Below are 21,773 nucleotides of genomic sequence, written 5' to 3' on the forward strand. Positions count from 1 at the left end.
CAATGTAGTTTTTATTTCAATGGAGTGAAAAAAATTTAAACGGCAGCAGGTTGAACACAGTTGAACCTGTCTCTGGCGTTCCACCAAATTTACATTGGAGTTAGTGAGAGAAATTGAAAGGTTTCTCTCGCTTCAAGGCTCATAGCTGAAATTCTGTAAATGTGAGCTATTTAGTAGTTACATCAGCTGAAAGAGGACAAGTGTACCTACATTTTAAGGTATAATTTGTTTGTCTGAGTTAAACAGCATGAAAGTTAGAGCCATTTGTTTGAATATCAGAAAAAGTTAAAATGATCAGTCTGCCTCTCTAATCTTCTCATTCATAAAAATCAAGAAGGAGCAAAAATGTTCATGGTTTTTTAAACTGTCATATTTCAGAATTGGCTTAATATTTGAAAAAGCTGTATAATCACATAATAGCTGAATGTCTTGTGAACATTTTAAAGTTTGAATGATGTCTCTGTGATACCGTATGGCTGAGTTACTGCCCTCTAAAATAGGACAGTTTGGGGCTCGTTGAGTCTGGCCTCCTAATTAGTTGCTGTGGGCAACAGCTGCACGTGCCCACTGCCAAATCTGCACCTCACTTTGTCCCCTTAAAATCATGGGGTTTTCATTTTGAGCAAGAAATCTGGAACAAACGGTCGCTGTTCGAAAAGTAGAAGTCGTATCCGAATAATTCTTTCACCGTGAGTGCCAGAAGGGACGGGGGAAGCCAGCGGTGTAATTTTTATTCTTCTAACCCCCGGGGCTCCTTTATTATGGCAGTTTTAAAATGATTTTTCCGACTGATTTCAGGCCTCGCCCGTTTTATAATGGGATTTAATGTTCCCTCTCTGCGCTCAGAGGGGATTTGTGAGAAATCTGTGAGGCCCAGCTCAATGACAGTCGCATTGGGTGAAAGACAACTAAAATACCTACGTTTTGATGTATAATTTATCCAGATCAGGCAGATATTTTGGAGGTGAGAGGCATTTGTTTGAAAATAATTTTTTAAAGATTTTTAGAGTGAGAGGTAGAGTGGAGGAGCCACAAAATGAGCTCCTCTGGACACCTAAAACGTAAACTGCCGTTGTGTCAAAGCCGTATAAGCTATTAACAAGCCCTTTACACCAGTTAAAGCTGAGTCTTTCCTGTCACACACAAACTTTGAATGATGTGTGTGTGACCTTGTATGGCTGAGTTCAGAGGCCTCCAAGGGGAGGCAGTTTTGGGCTCTTCGAGCCCAAAACTGCCTCGTTAAGGCCTTCTCCATTCATTTTCCCATTGACAATTTGCCCGCTTTTTCCCATTTATCCGCTATTCCGGTCGAGTAATGAGAGAGAAAAGTAATAGCACACTTCTGCCCATCGGCGCGCACGCAGCCATGTATTTTTTATTTTAGTCGGACCTTCGCTGTGGGACGAGTAGCGCGCCGAAAAACGGGCGGAAACGGAAGAATAATAAGTATGAGCAATAGTAATATGTGTGCCCTGCCTATGGCATGGGGCACCCATAATTATGCATATCATAGTTCTTGACAGGTTTCCTGTAATGTGATCTTCTCAGCCAAACCCATTTTCCACAAGACCAAGCCAGGAAAGCCTTATCAACTTAACTGCAATCATATCAGCAGTGTGTGATGACATGAGGGCTCAAAAAGGAGGAAGGTCATCTCAACTCCTCAAAAGTCCATTGGTCTGTCAGTGTGGCAACTGGGGACAAGAGATCATTTCAATTTTGTTATCTAAAACATTTAATCTCAATTAAGTGTTTCTAACACGGCTCTTCTGTACAAGATTTTAATTGAGTTAAAGCTGCAATTGAGTCATTTATTGTTTCTTCTACTGCTAGGCCATTATCACTTGTTCACACTTGAACACTTGTGCAACCTGTAAACCAAACACTAAAGCATTCTTATGACCTTGTAAAGTAATGTTGATAAGTTAGCAAACTTTTTATTTTCAAAATGACACAAAGCTCCATTTTAGTTCACTTTAAATTCAAGTCCTAAGTTTCATTAGTCTTTTCCTACTTTTTGTATTGGAGAACACAACATCAAAAGTAATCTTCATTTTACCATGGGTTTGATAGAAAACAAGCTTATCTAAAAATCCTTCAAAGGTAACAAAATATGGCAAATCTTCTTAACTGACCTAATATACCAAAGATTCAGTAGATGACACAGATTACATCCAATTCATTTTCAGTGAATATGATGTGGTGCAAAAATTGTGTGTCTGTCCACACAAAAACACAGCTGGAGTCCATCTTCTTCTATTTCTTGATTGAGACTGTAGAGAGGAATACATGTTATTAACATGCTTACCGCTTTACACAGGATGATGTCCACTTTGTCCTCAGGTTACAAAGACTTTTAACTGACAACAGTAACAGAGGACTAGCCAGGTCTCTGCTGGAGAAAGAAATGATTATTGAGCTAATAAGCTGTGGCTCAACCTGTCTTAGTTAACATCTATACAATACACAATGGTGCTTCTTTTAAACATTGTCTGGCTCATGTTGGGCCGCACAGCTGATAACTGAGGTCCTGAGGGGAAATGCTCTCTTTTATTGTTGTCACTTTCATATGAGATGGATTTGCAATATATACCACTTTTTTTTTTTTTTTAAAAGAAAGCCACAGCTGCCTCAATGATTAATGACAGTTGGGTAACTGCTAGAAATACATTATTTTATCATTACATTTGACAGACTGTTGATTTATTTTTGTTTCAACATTTGAATGCTTGTTTAACTTTTTATGCTTGAATGCTGTATCTTAATTTTTTTGTTGGTTAAACATGCAAATAGAAACAAAATGCACTGAATATTACAAAATGTGACCTTATACTTGTCCATAAACTTTAAATCTTTGTAGTGTTTGTGGGCTCTTTATGGAAAAATGTTCACCTTAAAAAAAAAAAAAAAAAGTAAAAATTCAAATAAAGCTGTCAACAGAATTGGAAAAAAATATGTTATACACTGCTCAAAAAAATAAAGTAACACTTCCTAGATCTCAATTATTTAGATCTTGTTATTCATTACATAGTGGAGGTCTGGATTTGGAATCATACTCAAAATAAAAGTGGAAAATCACATTGCATGCTGATCCAACTTCAGTGGAAATTCCTCAAGACAAGTCAAAAGGAGGCTCAGTTGTGTGTGTGGCCTCCACATGCTTGTATAACTTGCTCTCATCTGTGAAGAGCACAGGGCGCCAATAACAATCCCTCCTACAGCCCCCTCCACGTCTCCTGGTGTACTGGTCTGTTTCCTGGTATCTCCTCCATGCTTTGGACACTGGGCCGAGAGACACAGCAAACTTTCTTGCCACAGCTCGCATTGATGTGCCATCCTGGATGAGCTGCACTAACTGAACAACTTATGCCTCATGCTACCTCTAGGGGTGAGAGCACTGATTAAAAATGCAAAAGTGACCAAAACATCAGCCACAAAAAAAGAGAACAGAGAAATGGTCTGTGGTCACCGCCTGCAGAAACACTCCTTTATAGGGGTTGTCTTGCTAATTGCCTCTAATTTCCACCTGTTGTCTGTTCCATTTGCACAACAGCAGGTGAAATTGATTCACAATCAGTGTTGCTTCCTAAGTGGACAGGTTGATTTCACAGAAATGTGATTGACTTAGAGTTTCATTGTGTTGTTTAGGTGTTCCCTTTATTTTTTTGGGCATAAAAAAACTCAAGTTCAATTTACAGGTGGACCAATTGTACTGTAATGCCCCTTTGTACTGCTAGATGGAACGTGAGTCATTAGTTGACACTCAGCAGCACAGAAATTGTTGGCTAAGAGAGAGTGGAAATTAGTTATTGCACAGCCTGTGGCGCAAATTCCTGGCAAGTGAGCATTACATTTGCCACCACCCCTTTACATAAATAAACTGCATTCAGGTGTAAAGCTACAAGATGGAAAAAAAAAAGCCAAAACAAGAGTATTATTGGTGTTGTTGCAAGAACTGAAATCCGATGTAGAACTCTTTGCTTGGGCTGGTTACAAATGCAAATGTTTGTCTTGCTAACATTGCTGATGCCCTTTATTTTGTAGATATAACCTTTCTCAGCAGATTTAACAATGTCTGCTTGCTGTGTGTATTAATCTGGTTCTGAGCCTCCTCTTCTTCTCAGTATGTGTAAATTACCAAAGAGGAACAATCTTAACATTGGTAACAATGTCATTATTTTGACCAATAAGACAGAACCTTTTTGAAAAGGGCTACAGTGTTCATATGTTTGCTACCATATTTGTGCTAAGAACTGAGCTGGTGAAATAGGAAAAAGCAAACTTACAAAGGTAACTCTGTTATTTTGCACACTATCAGCGTTACGATCAAAACTAGCCTATGCTCATCTAATTGTTGGTTGTTAGTTGTTTTTTTTTTAATGATTTTTAATCTAAATCAAATAAGCTAGTAGTTATCAATGGACAACAGAGTTGATGAAGAATAGTTTTCCCACCCTATCCCTGTCACTCAGTTGGCTTGGAAAAAAAAATTTGCAAATGAATACGTTGACCTTTTTAATAGGAATTTAAAAAATAGATGGTAAAACTCTGTCCCCTGTGGTGATGGTCTTTGAATCCCAAAATGACTAAATCCACCTTCAATCATATCAAATAAGTTGGAGGAACATCAAATGAAAATTTGTAGTTATGATTGATGACTTCTTGCCTTGGTTCCATCGTGTTCTGGTAGATGTTACTGGTTCCTCTGGGATCACAGGTGGGGAAGGTGTAAGGCAATCACCAAGGCAGCTCAATCCAACTCTTTACCGCACAAAGATTGGTTCTCAAATACAGCATAAACAGAGAAAATGACAGTGGTGGTTGATCAAAATACTCAGGATGTCTCATTCTGATTCAAATTCAAACACAACAGCAATGCCTCCATCTCCTTCAGTCAGGAGCCCCTTTTAGATTTTTCTGAGCTCCCCGTGGACCTTTCAGATGAGCACAAATGCTGTAGTTAGATGATTTGTTCAAAGCTTTTTACTGAGAACAACACCTCTCATTTCATATGGATGATGACCTCTGATTTGCCCTGCAGAGGATGATTTCTTATCTCTGTTGGAAGGCAATGGTGTAAGCTCACCAGGCTTCTGAGGACTATCTATATGGGTTTGCAGCACAGCTCAGGGGAACTATTGAAGGGGTCAAACTGAGGACAGCACAGGAAACAATAACAGAACAGATAATGACACAATACAATGGAGTTCCCTTGAAATGCCTGTCTTATGAAGGATATGGGGGCTATTGTGACTGCATTATGAAAAACGACTACTCCCCCTAGTGAGGGAATGCAGGTGGCTCAGTCAAACTGAAAGCATCTCATGTTCCGCCAGAGTAGGACTGATATCTGAGAAAACTCTAGCAGCTGCATAAATACTCACATTGTTTACTTAAATACCATAGTGTGTATATGTGTTTTTGTAAAATGCAGTTGTTAAAAACTGCAATTAAGTACAATTTCAACAATCACTCATCATATTTTGCTACCTAATGAGCCACTTTATTAAATTACATAGGAAAGTATTCAACTATATACTTTTACAGTAGGTAAAGTATAATTATTAGCTGGTCATGGACACTTGCTTGCCGTTTGGATTATGTATCAACACCATCCTCAATTTTTTTCTTTATAAGGCTTAGAAGATATGAGAGAATTAAAAGACACCCTTCGATCAAACTATTTTGACAGGTGACCTTTGATCTACATCCGGTTGTTGACATCTGGTCATGTGACCTTTGACATCTAAGGAAGGGGGAGGTTATGGGTAGGGTTAAGATTAAATACAGCTAAGGTCAGGAGGTTGTGAGAAATATATTGAGAAATATAAGTTTTTCTAAATCTGTGGTTGCCATATCACATAGCTGGCACCATGTTCTCATGAGAACGTACATGGTGCCTCTCTGACTAAACTGTGATTTCATGTAGGTGATGGTGATCATTTTCCGGCTGTGGAAAAATTCTGAAGTTTATTATTTGCTGACTTTAATTCAATCATCTTATCACAGAGAAACATCTGTCTCTTGACACTTTGTGGGTAACTCGGTGCTCAGGTGTTGATTAAGTTTTGTTTGATTTAGGAACATGTTGCACTGTTAGAAAACTTTATTTTGACCTTAGTTTATTCCTTTGCATGTTGTTTGGAGGTTTCTACATTTTCTGTACAGTCTGCAGTCCTGAAAACTTAGCTGTTTGTCTTTGGCTGTGTGTGATCACCTTGATTAATAATACATTGCAATGAAGATCACATTGAATATAGCTAATCGAATGTTGAGTCAGTTATAAGGATCAGTAACAAGGTTCCTGAAATGTTCTTTACACTGGTCAACTGAAGGTGAGTAAATCTTTTAGCAGCAAAGTAACAAAGTATGAGGAGCAACAAAAGCCAGCTCATTGAGTTATTCTTGCCCCGTGCAGATGCAGATATTCAGCTGGTGTGAGATTACATTAACAGCCCCCTTCGCATATTAACCTGATTCAGGGGTTTTCTTGAATAATCTTTCTTGACATTTCTGCACAATTACTTTGATTTCTGTAACAAACAGGATGAAATTATCACATTATTCTGTCAGATCAGTGAGTTTTATTTTATTATGTTCCTTATCTCATATGAACTAATATCTCATAATTAGCTGGATGTTACAAAAAGTAAAAGGAAAGGAAAAGTAGGAGAACTCTGTGTTTTATTAAACTGAATGTTTCTCTATTGTTTGGTATATTAGAGACCATTTCCCTCTTGTGTTTGTCTTGTCTCTTAGACCGTGGGATGCCTGCAGTGTTTCACAACAGGGCAACTGGAAGTGCGCTCGCCACCAACACACACACAGTGATGCACACACTGCTCTGTGATGTTGAGGCTGATAAATACACACAATGCAGAGAAAGGAAAGTTGAAGTGTAAAAACAGAACTCTGTGACCCTAACTGACAGCTTACCTTCACATCGCTAATCAAATCTGTATGTTGCTATAATTGTTGTTCCTTTATTGGGTCATTTCTTTTGTCAAAGTCCAATTGTGGTAAAACAAAACCTCCAACTCCTGTGCGACGGGTTCAGAAGAATAACAGTTAGAAATGTGTCATGATGGAATCTAAGTATACTTACATATATGTTCATTATTAAGGCTGTTTACTTACTGCCGACTAATTCTGAGATATCCTCAGAATTGTTAAATGGAAGTCTGTGGATTTCAACTCTTGTTTTCTTTCTTAAAATTTGTATTAACATTTTTTTTTTAAACAACAATTCTTCACACTTACTCTACACCCATCATACAATTAGAAACAGATGTATTGAATCTGTTTACTTGTGAACTAAGACAAAGACCCTGGCTGTTCCCCACACAGTATGGTGCATTCTTGTGACCCCTGACAGTTCAGCCTCACGGTATGAGTTGGGCAGTCTGATATAACCAGATGTAAACCTAAACTAGGTGTCTGTTCTGTTACTGAACCAGTAACGAAGCAGGATTGTTGACACTCTTATATTCATTATTAACTGTCTGCTCTCCCCCATCCCTCACAGTTTATCGCATTCATGGGGCCCCTGGCCGTTTACCTTCACAGTATAAGTTGGCCAGTCAGATGATGCCAGATGTAAGCCCTATGGATTGTCCTGTCTCTTACTGAAAAAGGTAACAATGCATGATTGTCTAGACACTGGTGATCATTATTAACTATCTGTTACCCCCACCCCACCCAAATCCTTGCAGTGCTGGCAACTCCTGGGATCGAACAATACCCCCCTCACATCTAATTATTTTCTCATCTTTACCTTACAGGGACCAGTCTTTGAAGCTGTCAAAAAGGAGGACTTTCTAAAATGTAACCTTTCCTATTAACCCTAACCCTTTCTCTTATTTAAACATTCAACAAATATATTTCTCACAACCTCCTGACCTTAGCTGTATTTAATCTTAACCCTACCCATAACCTCCCCCTTCCTTAGATGTCAAAGGTCACATGACCAGATGTCAACAACCGGATGTAGATCAAAGGTCACCTGTCAAAATAGTTTGATTGAAGGGTGTCTTTTAATTCTCTGATATGTGTTGCTACTCACCTTTCATAGCCAAATTAGAACCCATCCATCCATTTTCTATACCCGCTTAATCCATCAGTCGGGTCACGGGGGGGGGGCTGGAGCCTATCCTAGCAGTCATTGGGCGAGAGGCAGGGTTCACCCTGGACAGGTCGCCAGTCCATCACAGGGCCACATAGAGACAAACAATCACACATGCTCGCACTCACTCCTAAGGACAATTTTAGAAACACCATTAACCTAACACGCATTTTTTTGGACGGAAGGAGGAAGCCAGAGTACCCACGCATACACAGGGACAACATGCAAACTCCACACAGAAAGGCCCCAGGTGGGCCCAATTAGAACATTTGAGTTAATTAAAAATGTTTAATCGAAAGAGTGCCTTGGTCAAGAGATTTTTTTCACTGACTACAAAAAGTTTTCTACGAGATATATCTATTTTTTTCTTTATGTTTACAGACCTTCAAAAAGGTAGAAAAAAGTATCAAAGAATTTAGTTGAGAACCATTACCAAGCACCACTTGAAGGTACAGTGCCTTGCAAAAGTTTTCACCCCTCTTGGCTATTTACGTATTTTGTTACATTCCAACCTGTAATTTAAATGTTTTTCAATCTTATTTTATGTAATGGATCAGCAGGAAATAGTCTAAGTTGGTGAAGTGACATGAGAATATATATATATATATATAAAAGAATTTTTAAAAAATAGAAAAATTGGCATGTGCATATGTATTCACCCCCTTTGCTATGAAGCCCCCATACAAAGTTCTGGTGCAATCAATTACCTTCAAAAGTCACATAATTAGTGAAATCAAATAATTAGTGAAAAGCGTTGTCCAATATAAGTGTCACATGATCTGTCAGTATAAACACACCTTTTCTGAAAGGCTCCAGAGGCTGCAACACCACTAAAAAAGAGGCATCGCACCATGAAGACCAAGGAGCTCTCCAAACAAGTCAGGGACGTGTTGAAAAGTATAAGCCAGGGTTGGGTCATAAAGAAATATCCAAATCTTTGATGATCCCCCAGAGCACCATCAAAGCCATCATCTTCAAATGGAAAGAACATGGTACCGCAACAAACCTGCCAAGAGAGGACTGCCCACCAAAACTCACAGACTGGGCAAGAAGGGCATTAATCAGAGAGGCAGCAGAGAGACCAAAGGTAACCCTGAAGGAGTTGCAGAGTTCCACAGCAGAGACTGGAATATCTGTCCATAGGACCACAATAAGCCATACACTCCATAGAGCTGGGCTTTATGGAAGATTGGCCAAAAAAAAAGTAGCCATAAAAGTTCATGAAAGCTACAATTACAAAAAGACTAAAGCTAGTAAAATTTGTTTAGAAAGATTGCAAGAGAAAGACTCTTCTTTCTAATAAAAAAAAAGTATGTATATAATATATATCATGTGTTTTTTTAGGTTGAGGTTGTATTAACTAATTGTAAGACCTGCTAAGGACCACAATGTTTTTTTTGTTTGCTTTTAAATAGCCTGGTACATAAAACCTTAGACCTGAATAAGTGAGTATTTTTTCTTTAACATGTACATAAGTGTATAAATTCATACTGTTATTCTATACTGTATAATTATGTATATAACTGAAATGGTACAAATCACCTTATGATTACAGAAATGAACATTTAACATTCATCTTGGATGGATATAGTAAAAATACTACATTTTGCCTTGAAAATATGTTTTTGTATTTATCAAATTGAATTACAAATATCACACTTGTGCAAGATAAAGAGAGACTAATTATTACAGATTTTTTTGTCAAATTAAAACAGAAACGCTCACAAAGTTGCAGTTTCTATGTGAAACCAGTAGATGGAAGCAGCCGACTGAGTTTTATGTAACACAGCTTTGCAAAGCAACACCGCATAAAATCATAAATTTGCCACACACCACAAACTATGTAATTAGTCCTTGTTTTATATGTATTTATAGTCTCAGTGAAGAAAGACAGTGAAGTATAATGTTCATTTCAAAACCATGTTTATCAGTACTGCTACCCAACTTTTAGAGAGAAGGAAATATTTGTATATTGCAGCTGGTAATGCTTTGAGGTGGCACACAAAGAGCCTGGGGGTACTGTACGTGTTCTAACTGTCTAATCTCATAAAATTACACACTTAAATAGCTGAGTAATGAACAGTGAGAGAGAGGACAAATCTCTACAGTTATGACCTGACAACAGTGTTATTGTGTTATTCAGCTAAATGACACAGTGGAACAAAACACTGGTATGTTTTAAACCGTAGCTTTGAGCTTTAAAAAAAGTCTAGGAAAAAGCTGAGACAAATGCCAAGTTTCTGAATTGCACCTGGCAACTGACTAAACGCATTGTGTAAGTTTTTAAAAAAAAATCTTACTGAAACAGAAAACTAAAAACTAACTTTCAACTCTCCAGCATGTCTTCATCACTTTGAATATGTAATCAGTATGTGCCAAGAACAAGACATATACTGATCAAGAGTCAGATCAGACTTTATGATATACTGAAAATTATATTTTTATGTATGTGTACTATACTCACACCCTCTCTTCACACTTTACACTCCAGTTAAACAGAGTCTCCAGAGTTATAGTCTCCAGAAATACTCAGATGACTGGAGTTGTGGTAGATAGGAACCTGAGTACAGGGAGGTAGTGGATCACTATGTGGCATGGTGTGGGAGCAATGAGCCCATCTTGAATGTGAGCAAGACAAATGATGATGATGATTCAGGATTTTAGGATAATCAGGCACGTGGGGGCTCACCTAAATAGACTGGGCTGGAAATGATGCTACAAGAAGGAACAAAGTAGACTTGTAGAGTGAAAGCTTATTTGTAGGCATATGTTGTACAGCACCAGAGCAAGTCACTCAAAGAAACTGAACAAGGAAGTAAGGTAAGGAAGTGAATGTGCACAACTTGATGAACAACACTGCACACTCTCTACACAACATAATCTTATGGTGTGTAAAAAAAGTGTTTTGGTGAATGCAGTAATGCATATATGCATTTATTGCATCTGACAAATTTAGTTATCAATTGTCTTTTTACTTATTAATAGCAGTAATTCTTACCTTTGACTTTAATCTAATTTTTAACTTCATTACAGATAGTAAAGCGAGACAGGCAAATTTATTCCTAGAGCAAAATTTAATATCAGGATGTTTCAAAGTGCTTTACAGAGAAGATAAATGCATGAAAACAAAATGTACAATAAAAAGAAAAGATTAGAAAAAAGTTGAATGTACACTGCAGTAGAAGGTATTAATAAAAGTCAGTTTAATTCAATCCATCAAATACAATGATAAACACAAAATTCTTGTGAAAATTCAAGACTTGCAGCAGGCCTGCATTTCTCTGGGAGTTTGCTCCACATATATGGTGCATAGAATCTGAGAGCAGCTTCTTGGTGTTTTGTTTTAACTCCGAGGACTGAAAGCCAGCCTGTTGTGGCCTTGTCAGCTTTATCTAATGTATGAATATATATACATTTTCACATTCTGTTCCGCAACAGATGCCAAAAAAATCCTAGAATCTATCTCAAGACTAAAGATACTACGGATATTCTGGCATTGATGATACCAGTCTTCTTGTAAACCTATAGCATATTATATTTAAAAATTCTCCACATATTTTCTGTTGGGAACAGAACTGACAGAACAGAACAGTCAGAACTGTAGGCCAGTCTAGTACCTGAACCCTCTTTCTCTACAACCATCCAACCATTCTACCAATGTGTCCCACTTATCTGAGGTCAGGTCATGGAGGCAACGGGTTTAGGATGGGGTAGCCCAAGGCATTCCTAGGCCAGAAGGAATATATAATCCCTCCAGCAAGTTCTAGTCTACCCCCAGGGCTTTGACACTGCTCGAACCACATATTGTTTTGGACCAGAATTAACTCTGTCTAGACAATGATAGGTTCCCAAACCAGACACTCTCCTCTCCATGAAAACCCCTCTAGATCCTATCCATGAAAATCACAAACAGGGTTGGTGGCAAGGGACAGCCCTGCCAGAGTCCAACACGCACTGTTGACGCATTAGACTTGATGACAAGAATGTGGACACAGCTCTTGCTTTGGTTATACAGGGACCAAATAGCTCGCAAAATTAATTCCGGTACTGCTAACTCCCGCTGCAACCCCCCATAGAATCCCTTGGAGAACATGGTCAGAAGCCTTTTCCAAGTCCCCAAAACACATGCAGACAGGATGGTCAAACTACCATGACCTCCTCAGTAACTTTGTGAGGGTAAAGATCTGGTCCACTGCTTCACGACCTGGGCGAAAACCACACTGCTCCTCCTGAATCCGAAGTTCAACAATTGGTTGGAGCCTCCTTACCAACACCCAGGAGCAAACTGAGTAGTGTGATCCCCCTGTAGTTGGAACACACTCTCCAGTCCCTTTTCCTAAAATCGGGAAACACTACCCCAGTCTGCCACTCTACAAACATTGTCCCAGACCTCCATGCGACATTGAAGAGGCATGTCAGCCGATACAGCCTCACCATGTCCAGAGTCATCTTGTCCACTGGTGGTGGTCAAGATTTGCCTCTACCACTCTTTAACTACCCTAGCGACTTCTGCTAAGGTGATGGATGAGTCTTCCCCCAAGTCCTCAGACTCTGCCGCTTCAAAGGAGGACTTGCTGGCCAGATTGAAGGGATCTTCAAAGTGCTCCTTCCACCGCTTGGTGACATCCTCAGTTTGGGTCCGCAGTTCTCCACACAGGCAAAGAACAACCTGGAACAGACCCTGCTTTCCCTTTCTAAGTTGTCAAATGGTTTGCCAGAACAGCCTTGAAGTCAAACGAAAGTCCTTCTCCGTGGCCTCGGCGAATTCCTCCCACACCCAAGTTTTAGGTTCAGAAACCACCAACACTACAGCCCTTTTAGCCACTCTGTATCTATCAGCTGCTTCAGGTGACACCCTGGGACAACCAAGCCCAAAAGGCCTTTTCCTTCAGCTTAATGGTTTCCCTCACCGCTGGCATCAACAGGCACAGAGACGCTTCAGTCTACAATACTTGTAAGCATTATCATCATTACCATTCTTTGGAAGATGACAGATGAGTGAATACTGGCGCGACTGGCTGCCGCTGCTCACTGCTGCTCTTTTAAACTTATTTTTATGTCTTTTACTATCTCATGACCTACATTTGCCAGTGCATTCATTCTCACTCGGGAAAACGTTTTCACTATTTATTCGTGACAAATAAACGACTCGACTGTCACTCCTGTGTGGCTGTGTATGACCAACGCTAGCTCACCTGCTCTGCCCCAGGGTATTGCAGCTATAGAGCCTCACCTGGACTTGCTCACCTTGAAGCCTAAATTGCCCAAGTACATGCCAACAATGTGGTCCGACAGGACATCTGGTCCGTGTTTGCCTGGACTCTCCTGTCGCTTGCTCGCCAGTCTGTGACAGGATTGCTCCAGTACTCAGCTGTTGAGCTCCTGAGACTACGTTTCCACCTGCTCGAGCCTCCGCTAACTGTACTCCAACCGGACATAGCTTTCCTGCCCCGTTGGAGATACATCCACCAGGGGTCCCGCCGGAGCTTCCGAGTGGACTCTTCAAACAAAATCAAGTCCATCTGGTCCAACTTCCGTCGCTCCTCACCCAACACCAGCCGCGTTGCCAACCATAGCGTGCTAACCAGCCTAGCCCATTCGGTTAACACAGCTGCCAAGTTCGACACCACCACTGTCAACTTCGGTCTGCTAAACATCCGCTCACTCATGAGCAAGGGGCATCTCATCCAGGATCTCCTCAGTGACCGTAAGTTTGATTTTATCTGTTTAACTGAGACATGGCAACAGCCCAACAACTTTTCCTAACTCAAGGCCTCCGGGGTTTGTTTACATCTGTCAACCGCACGGGTCCGGCCGAGGAGGAGGTCTCGCAATAGTTTACTGCGATACATGGAAAGTCTTGCCGCTGTTTGTCCCTGACTTCAGCTCCTTCCAATCCACTGTATGTCAACTGCCTGGACCTGCTCCTACAACTATTGTAACTGTTTACCGCCCCCCCCCAAACCAAATGGCGAGTTTCTAAATGACTTTTCTCACACACCTATCCATTCTCTCACCAAACACAATATTGCTGGAAGATTTTAACATACACATAGCTAATATAAACCACCCTCTTACCAGAGACTTTACATCCTGCCTTGATAGCTCTAGATTTTAGCAGCACACCCATATTCCCACACACTCCAAAGGGCACATTTAGAATTTAATATGCTTTAATATGTTGGGATTATAGGGAATTATTCACTGTTTGGTCCACTTTTTATTTATTTAATTATTTATAAAAAAAAATTTTAGCACAAATTTCTTGTGTTTACCTTAAATTCAGATCTAGCCTAGCTAGTGACTGCTGTGAATAGGGCAGCTGACAACAAGGGAAAGACCATGTGACAGATTGGAAAGACAGCTGGTAGCAGTAGCGAGGCCTTGCAGCTTTGTTACAACCAGCATAAGCTACAAGCAAATTAAGGAGAATACCCCAGGGTCAGCGAGACCAGGGGCGGAAGATGACTCATAACCGGGGGCTCACACCAAAAGCATTGTGAGCAGCCAGCTGCCATTCATTTTCAATGTAAGCTGGCGTCGATGAGCGGCCGGCGTTGTGAGCGACGCGTTGTGGGCTTCGTGAGCTTCATGAGCTTCGTGAGCTTCGTCAGCGTTGTGAGCATCAAAAGTTGAGAAAGGCTCAACTTTATGCAAATGAGCAGTGACGCGACGGCGACGACAGCCAATTGGGGCCGATCTGGATTCCAAAGGCGGGAAAAAAAGGCGCCAGAAAAATCATGGAGGAGAAGCTCATAATTGCAGTGTCCGGTTTCCCAGAGATGACTCCACGCTATTCGTCTACAGAGACATAAAAAAACAGATTCTTGGAGGAAGGTTGCAGACCTTCTTGGAGTATCTGGTGAGTTGTAGGTTACTATGGCAATATGTAAATAAATGCAAACCACAGGCTAGTTTACTATTTCAGCAATAGGTGACATGCTGTGTTTATATGCAGAGGGAGAGAGTGATGTTGTGTATGTTGTATGCAGAGGGAGAGAGTGATGTTGTGTATGTTGTTTCCAGCTGATGATTGTAGGAAGAGGTGGAAAAGTTTGAGGGACACTCACAGGAGGGAGAGGAGGAAAGAGAAGGAGAGGTGCAGGAGCGGGGCTGAGGTGTCCACCAGCAGGCCATGGCGTTATAGCCAAATCATGGCATTTCTAAATGCTTTCTCAGACGACAGGGCCACCAGCAGCAATTTCCCTGCAGGTGACAGCCAGGGCCAGGGAGATGGAGAAACTACAGGGGAGGATGTCAATTCAGACTTTCTGATTTTAGAACCTGTGCCCCTTGAGATCCCCGAAGAGCTTGAAGCCCCATCACCCACATTCACATCCACACCCACACCATCACCTTCTACCTCCTGGGAGAGGTCGAGGCCAAGGGCACAAAAGAGGCCACATGAGGACTCCCTCTCGCTCTTTGAGAGGCAGCTCATGTGTGCTGTGGAGAAGGCTGTGACAACCCAAGTTTTTCATAAATTTTCATTCTCTGTTTTATTTTTATTGTAATTGTTTAAAGACTGTTCCTTGTTTATTATATAAAAATGTTTAATAAATATTTTCTTGTCCACAAATATTTGTTGTTTTTACTAATCATCACAATGATGCTTGAATGTAACTTTGTGTTTGCTAATAATTCAAATAAACTATTATTTCTGAATGAGACAATGAAGAAAAAAAAAATCACCAACAGGAGAAGAACATGCTCTTTAGTTAAATGTGGTTGGTTCTTAAAAGAACCTTTTTTGTAGATGTGTTTTGTGACTATAGCCTATGTTGCCAAGGCACTGCACCCTCAGCTGAGAAGTAGGAAGCATATATCTCCCTCACACGGATGGCCTCCCGTGCAGCATTGTTGCTCCCCACTCTTCTCAGATCCTGGTCCTGGTGCTTCTCCTGATGTAATTGTGCAGGATACAGGTTGCCTTCACACATGCATCTACATTTTCAGGGCTCACACCAATGACCCGACGGTACATGCACCACTGACTAGACAGGATACCGAAGGTGTTTTCCACGATCATCCTCGCTCTTGACAGCCTGTAATTGAACACCCTGTTCCTGGGAGGGAGGTTGGCTCCTGGAAAAGGCCTCATGAGGTCCCTACGGAGGGGAAAGGTTTCATCTGCCACAAACACATGGGGCTGTGGTCCCAAGTGCTCCGCTCCTGGAAGCAGGGAGCTGGAGCGTGTGATCCACGAGTGCCTGACCAAAGGTGGAGTGTGCCAGGGTCCCTCCATCACTGCTCCTCCCATAACTGCCGACATCTACCACACGAAAGCAGTATTTAGCATCCACAACTGCCAAGAGGACAATAGAAAATGTCCCCTTGTAGTTGTGGAACAGTGATCCAGACTTGTGTGGAGCCTGGATGACAACATGCTTCCCATCTATGGATCCCAAACAGTTTGGGAAGTTCCAGCGCTGGTAGAAGTCAGCGGAAATGGCTCTCCAGTCTTCTGTTGTTGGGACAGGCATGTACTCCTCCACCAGGCAATTCCATATTGCCCTGGCCACTTCTGCCACAATGCTGCACACTGTGGAATGCCCCACACGATAGCTGTATGCTATGGTGCGGAGAGAATTCCCAGTTGCAAGGTATCTGTTAAATGAGAAATTTAGATGTTAAAGACAAGTGATAAGGCTATATTAAAAACACACACATTCACATAATCATATACTGTGCACACAAACACAAACAACATATTCAAGGTGAAGACATTTAGGTTAAACTTAAATAAAACTTTGATTAAAATAAAAAAACAGGAACATAAGCTACTATTTTTCTAAAATGTAGCTTTATTTTTAATATAATTTATATGCTATCATTGTTCAGACAAGTTTAGGGAAATAGAATAAAATAAAAACGGGACATCTGGCCATGCTATGTGTGTGTCCGTGCGCGCAGTTTCATTCTCACTGTAGACAGGCGTTCAGCGGGACCAATAGCTCGGCGATAGTTGGTGTCCATCCTGTTGATCCGTGGACCAACCTCGGTGAGGAGGTCATCGAACTGGCTTTTATCCAGTTGAAAATAGCGCTGGAACCAAACCTCATCGAAGCGGAGCTCTTGAATCAGCCGGTGAAATTCTCCGTGGAGAGGCCTGTTTCTCAGAACATCGTGGACCCAAATGGACCGACGGGACCTGCGACGGGACCTGCGACGGGACCTGCGACGGGACCTGCGACGGGACCTGCGACTTGACCTGCGTTTCCATTGCAGATATGCAGATGCAACACAAAGAGTACGATCCATGGTGAAAGAGGGAACCGATGTATGGATGCCGCTTCCGGCAGCAGAAGAAGCAGAAGCGGCGGGTTGTGAGCGTTGTGAGCGACCACAGCCGCTCACGACGCTTTTGGTGTTAGGCCCCGGTAAGCAGACTACATGGCAACTGACATTGGAACGAACACGACTATGAGGTGGAGAAAATCTGGGGTTTTGTATTTAGACTTGTCAGATAATTTTCCTATATTCCAATATTCTTTAATCAATAAATAATATTTTGTTTAATAAAACTAAACAAAATAAGAAAAGGATGCACAAAAGAATTATGAGCAAGTCAAATATTTCTAAATATAATGATATTCTTGCCTGTATTTCATGGAATGATCTATATAAAGAAAATAATGCTCATTTTGCATATAAAAATTTCATGAAAGTTATTAACTTTAGTCCTAATGAATGTTTTCCAATAGGCAGTTCTACTAGGAAATGCAGTCAGGACTTTAGTAAGCCTTTGTTTACAGTTGATTTGCTGAAGCTGCTGAGGAAAAATAATAAACTGTACAGAAATTATGTCTCAATTCCTTCATCCCTTTTCTATGGTGTTTATAAATCTCATAGAAATAAATATACTCATTCCATTAGATCTGCAAAGAAGAAATATTTTGTGAAAAATTTAAGAGGTGTTCAAATGATACTAAAACAACATGGAAAGTTAGAAATCAGTTGCTGCATAGAGAAAAAAAGAGTCACCCAGAGTTACCTTCAATGTTCTTAGATGGTGACAATTCTCTTAACAATTAATTTTATATAGCTCAAAAATGTAATTATTTTTTTGTTAACATTGGTTATGAATTGGCTAGTAAAGTTCCTGATTGTTGTGGTAATCCACTGGATTTTATTACAGGGAATTATCCTTCTATCTCTTCCTATAAGCCTCCTGATGTTCAAGAAATAAGTGACATTATTGATTAACTAAAAACATCTTCAGCTGGCCATGATAACATTTCTGCATCTCTTGTTAAACAGGTCAAGATGTCAATTTTGAAGCCATTGGCTTACATTTTTTCTTTGTCCATGAAAACAGGTGTTGTACCAGATGATTTAAAAGTTGCCAAAGTTATTCCTCTGTTTAAAGCGGATGATCCGTGTTGTTTTAATAATTATAGACCCATATCTATTTTGCCATGTTTTTAAAAAATATTAGAAAAAAAACATATACCAAAGGATCCTTTCTCACCTAGATTCTAATTCCATTCTTTACAAACACCAGTATGGCTTCCAGAAAAATCATTCCACTTATATGGCTTTGCTTCATTTGATTGACAAAGTTACTTCTGCATTAGAAAATAATTAATTTACCTGTAGTATATTCATCGACTTTGTCAAAAGCTTTTGATACAGTCAACCATCATATTTTACTGAAAAAACTGTATAAATATGGATTTCATGATTCTACGTTTGAATGGTTAAAGAACTATGTCTCAAACAGAAGACAGTTTGTTTGTATTAATGGATGCTATTCCAACAAAGCTACACTACTTTCTGGGGTCCCACAGGGGTCCATTCTTGGACCATTATTATTTCTTATTTATGTTAATGATTTATCAAATGTTTCAAATATTCTTTCTCCAATAATGTTTGCAGATGAAACAACTCACTCATTCTCACTCAAATTTCAATTCTCTGATTAAAAGTGTTAATGTTGGTTTAACTTCATATGCTGCATGTTTCACATTAAATAAGTTATCTCTGAATTTAAAAAACTGTAATTTTTTGTGGCAAAAAAATCTTACTCTAAGGATTTTTGTAAAGTTACAATTCAGTCTGTTGAGATGCCTCAAGTCTCAACAACAAGATTCCTGGGAATTTTTGTTGATGAGAGTTTGAGTTGGAAAGCACATTTTGACTGGGTTAGCAAAAAGATACATAAATCTATCGGTATAATTAGGAGGATTAGTAATCTTGTTTCCACAAATTGTCTTCTTACTCTTTATTATAGTTTAATTTATCCATATCTTTCATAATGTAATATAGTTTAGGCAAGCACTTTTCCTACTACACTCCACAGAATTTTAGTCCTACAAAAACGTTTTGTTAGGACGGCAACCCGATCCCGATCTCAACCCGAGTCACATGCCTCATCTGTACCTCTTTTTCAGAAACTCCAGATACCTACTATTCATGATATCAATATCTCTCAAATATGTGTTTTTATTTACAAGGTATATTCAAGTCAAGAAAACTTTCCTGTGCATTTTAAGACTTACTTTCAATTTAATTCACAGATCCATTCTTATTCAACCAGACAATCTTTAGATCTTCATCCTCCAAAATTTCTTACGTGCAGAGGTAAACTTGCTATCAAATATAGGGGTTCTAAATTATGAAATGGCTTTTCCCATCTGGCAAAGGACTGCTTCTCTATCAAATGTTTCAAAAGATGTTCAAAAGTCTAACTGCTGTTTTGAAATTCTAAGAAATATAAACTTTTATATCATGTTTATATTTTTTGTTTTACATTGCTATTTTTGATACTGTTATTATAACTTGTTGTTGCTGTTATATTTAGTTTTTTTCTATTATCAGTTAGTTATTACTTTATGTAGTTATAATATTCTTTGTTAATCCTCATGTTAATCTTCTATTCCTTATAATTATGAAATTTGAACTATAGGTGGAGGCTTCAAATAAGTCTATTTGGGTTTCCTGCCTCTCCCTGCACTTTACATTATTTGTTATCTTTGCTATTTTCTTTTATGTAACTTTAACTGTGAAAAAAAAAAAGATGTGACTCAGTGAAGAATAAAGGCATGGACCTATTCTCTAGGGCTAGAACTGGGCAGAATAGTTCTCAGAGCAAAGAGAGCGTAGCCAGAGAAAATAAAAGTGGTAGGCTAGAGGGAAATAAAGGCCAGGTTTGTCCTTGTGGCTGGCAGAAAATAACGTCAGTTAGAGGCCTTAAAATGCACCAGGGAAGAAAGAGATGTGTGGTAAAAGAAGGGCAGTGTGGCCGCATCGTAGGGCTGCACGATTCTGGAAAAAATGTGAATCACGATTTTTTTGTTTAGAATTGAGATCATGATTCTCTGGCACAAAAAAAGCGCAAAAAAAAAGACTCAGTACAACATCAACTATTATTAGACTTTTCAAAAGTAACATTATTATTATTGTTGTGATACAAACACAATACAGTTAATTATTTTTTTGTTGTGACTTTATAAAACGCTCACCTATTGCCAGATGGAGTCTATGGCCAAAACATTGCAGCCTGGTCCAGTCATTGAGGGAGATGGCCTTTACTATGTTTTGACCGTTGTCTGTTGTGATGCAGGTCAGTTTATCCTCTTTCAGACTCCCATATGAGAGGGCATCCTTTAATCTCTGTGCTAGGTTCTCTCCTGATTGGTCTTCAGGGAAAAAAAGCTGCCTGTAAGCACTGGCTTTTGATAGTGAAATCAGGGGCTATAGAATTAACCGTCATGCTCAAATATGGCTCCATGGTGCAACTGGACCACAAATCAGACGTAGCGGAAAAATGTTCAATTTCCCGCAATTCTGCCTCGACCCCCACCCGCTGCTTATTGTACATGTCGGGGAGCAACGTTTGAAAAGTAGTTGCAGGAGGGCACCGAGAGTGTTTATCATCCTCTGAAATCCCTCATGTTGAACAGTGTTTATTGGGGCCATATCTTTGGCCAGATGATATGTGATAGCTGCTGTGATCTCCTTATGTCTACTGGAGTTTGGTGGGTAAGACGTTGCATTGTACAAGGTTCCGGTTATTGACGTCTGTCTTTGTTTCTTGCTCTGTATGGTTTCATCATGCTGTACTTTGTGGTGATGTTTAAGGTGATTAAAGAGATTTGTGGTGTTACCTTGTGGTGCTGCAACCAGGGAAAAACACTTTACAACGTACCTCACACTGTTTGTCATTCTATGACTTAATTTCAAAATACTTCCACACCGCCGAATGCGAGCCTTTTTTGGGCACGTGTTTGGTTCGCTTGGGTGGGTGACTCTCGCCACTACCACTTGAGTTTTCATTGGCATTCATTTAACCCTCCTCACTACAGACTTTTCTCCACTCTAACTTGTAAAGACACTTTACCATAGGTTGAGGGAGGAGGCAGCGGCAGTGCTGCGTTTGGAGGCATTTGAAAAAATCTGTGAGGAAAATAGGGGCATTTGTTTGTGATGCAGTTTGTGATATAACAAGCTTCAGAATCGCTGTGTGTAGAAATGACATCATGTGTATGTGTGAATCGAGATTGCGATTTTATAATGATTAATCGTGCAGGCCTACCTCAACGATCAGTACTTTTTAAGAAGTCAGTAGAATAAGTTGGATGAAGTCCAACAGCAGGTAGAAAACCACAGTCCAAAGGATATCAATATCACAGCTACGGAGGAGGTGGTT

General features: G+C 39.9%; 1 protein-coding gene and 1 pseudogene across 1 annotated transcript in view; one reads left to right on the top strand and one right to left on the bottom strand.

Annotated features, from left to right (window-relative positions):
• The window catches only part of top2b (DNA topoisomerase II beta), a 505,727-nt gene that overhangs the window by 470,391 nt on the left and 13,563 nt on the right, over positions 1-21,773 (top strand). The gene's annotated exons all lie outside the window — the stretch shown is intronic.
• LOC140274757 (uncharacterized) lies at positions 15,892-17,383 on the bottom strand (annotated as a pseudogene).

The sequence above is a fragment of the Leuresthes tenuis genome, unplaced genomic scaffold (assembly GCF_036924035.1).
Source record: "Leuresthes tenuis unplaced genomic scaffold, fLeuTen1.0.hap1 SCAF_18, whole genome shotgun sequence".
In the NCBI taxonomy this organism is placed as follows: domain Eukaryota; kingdom Metazoa; phylum Chordata; class Actinopteri; order Atheriniformes; family Atherinopsidae; genus Leuresthes; species Leuresthes tenuis.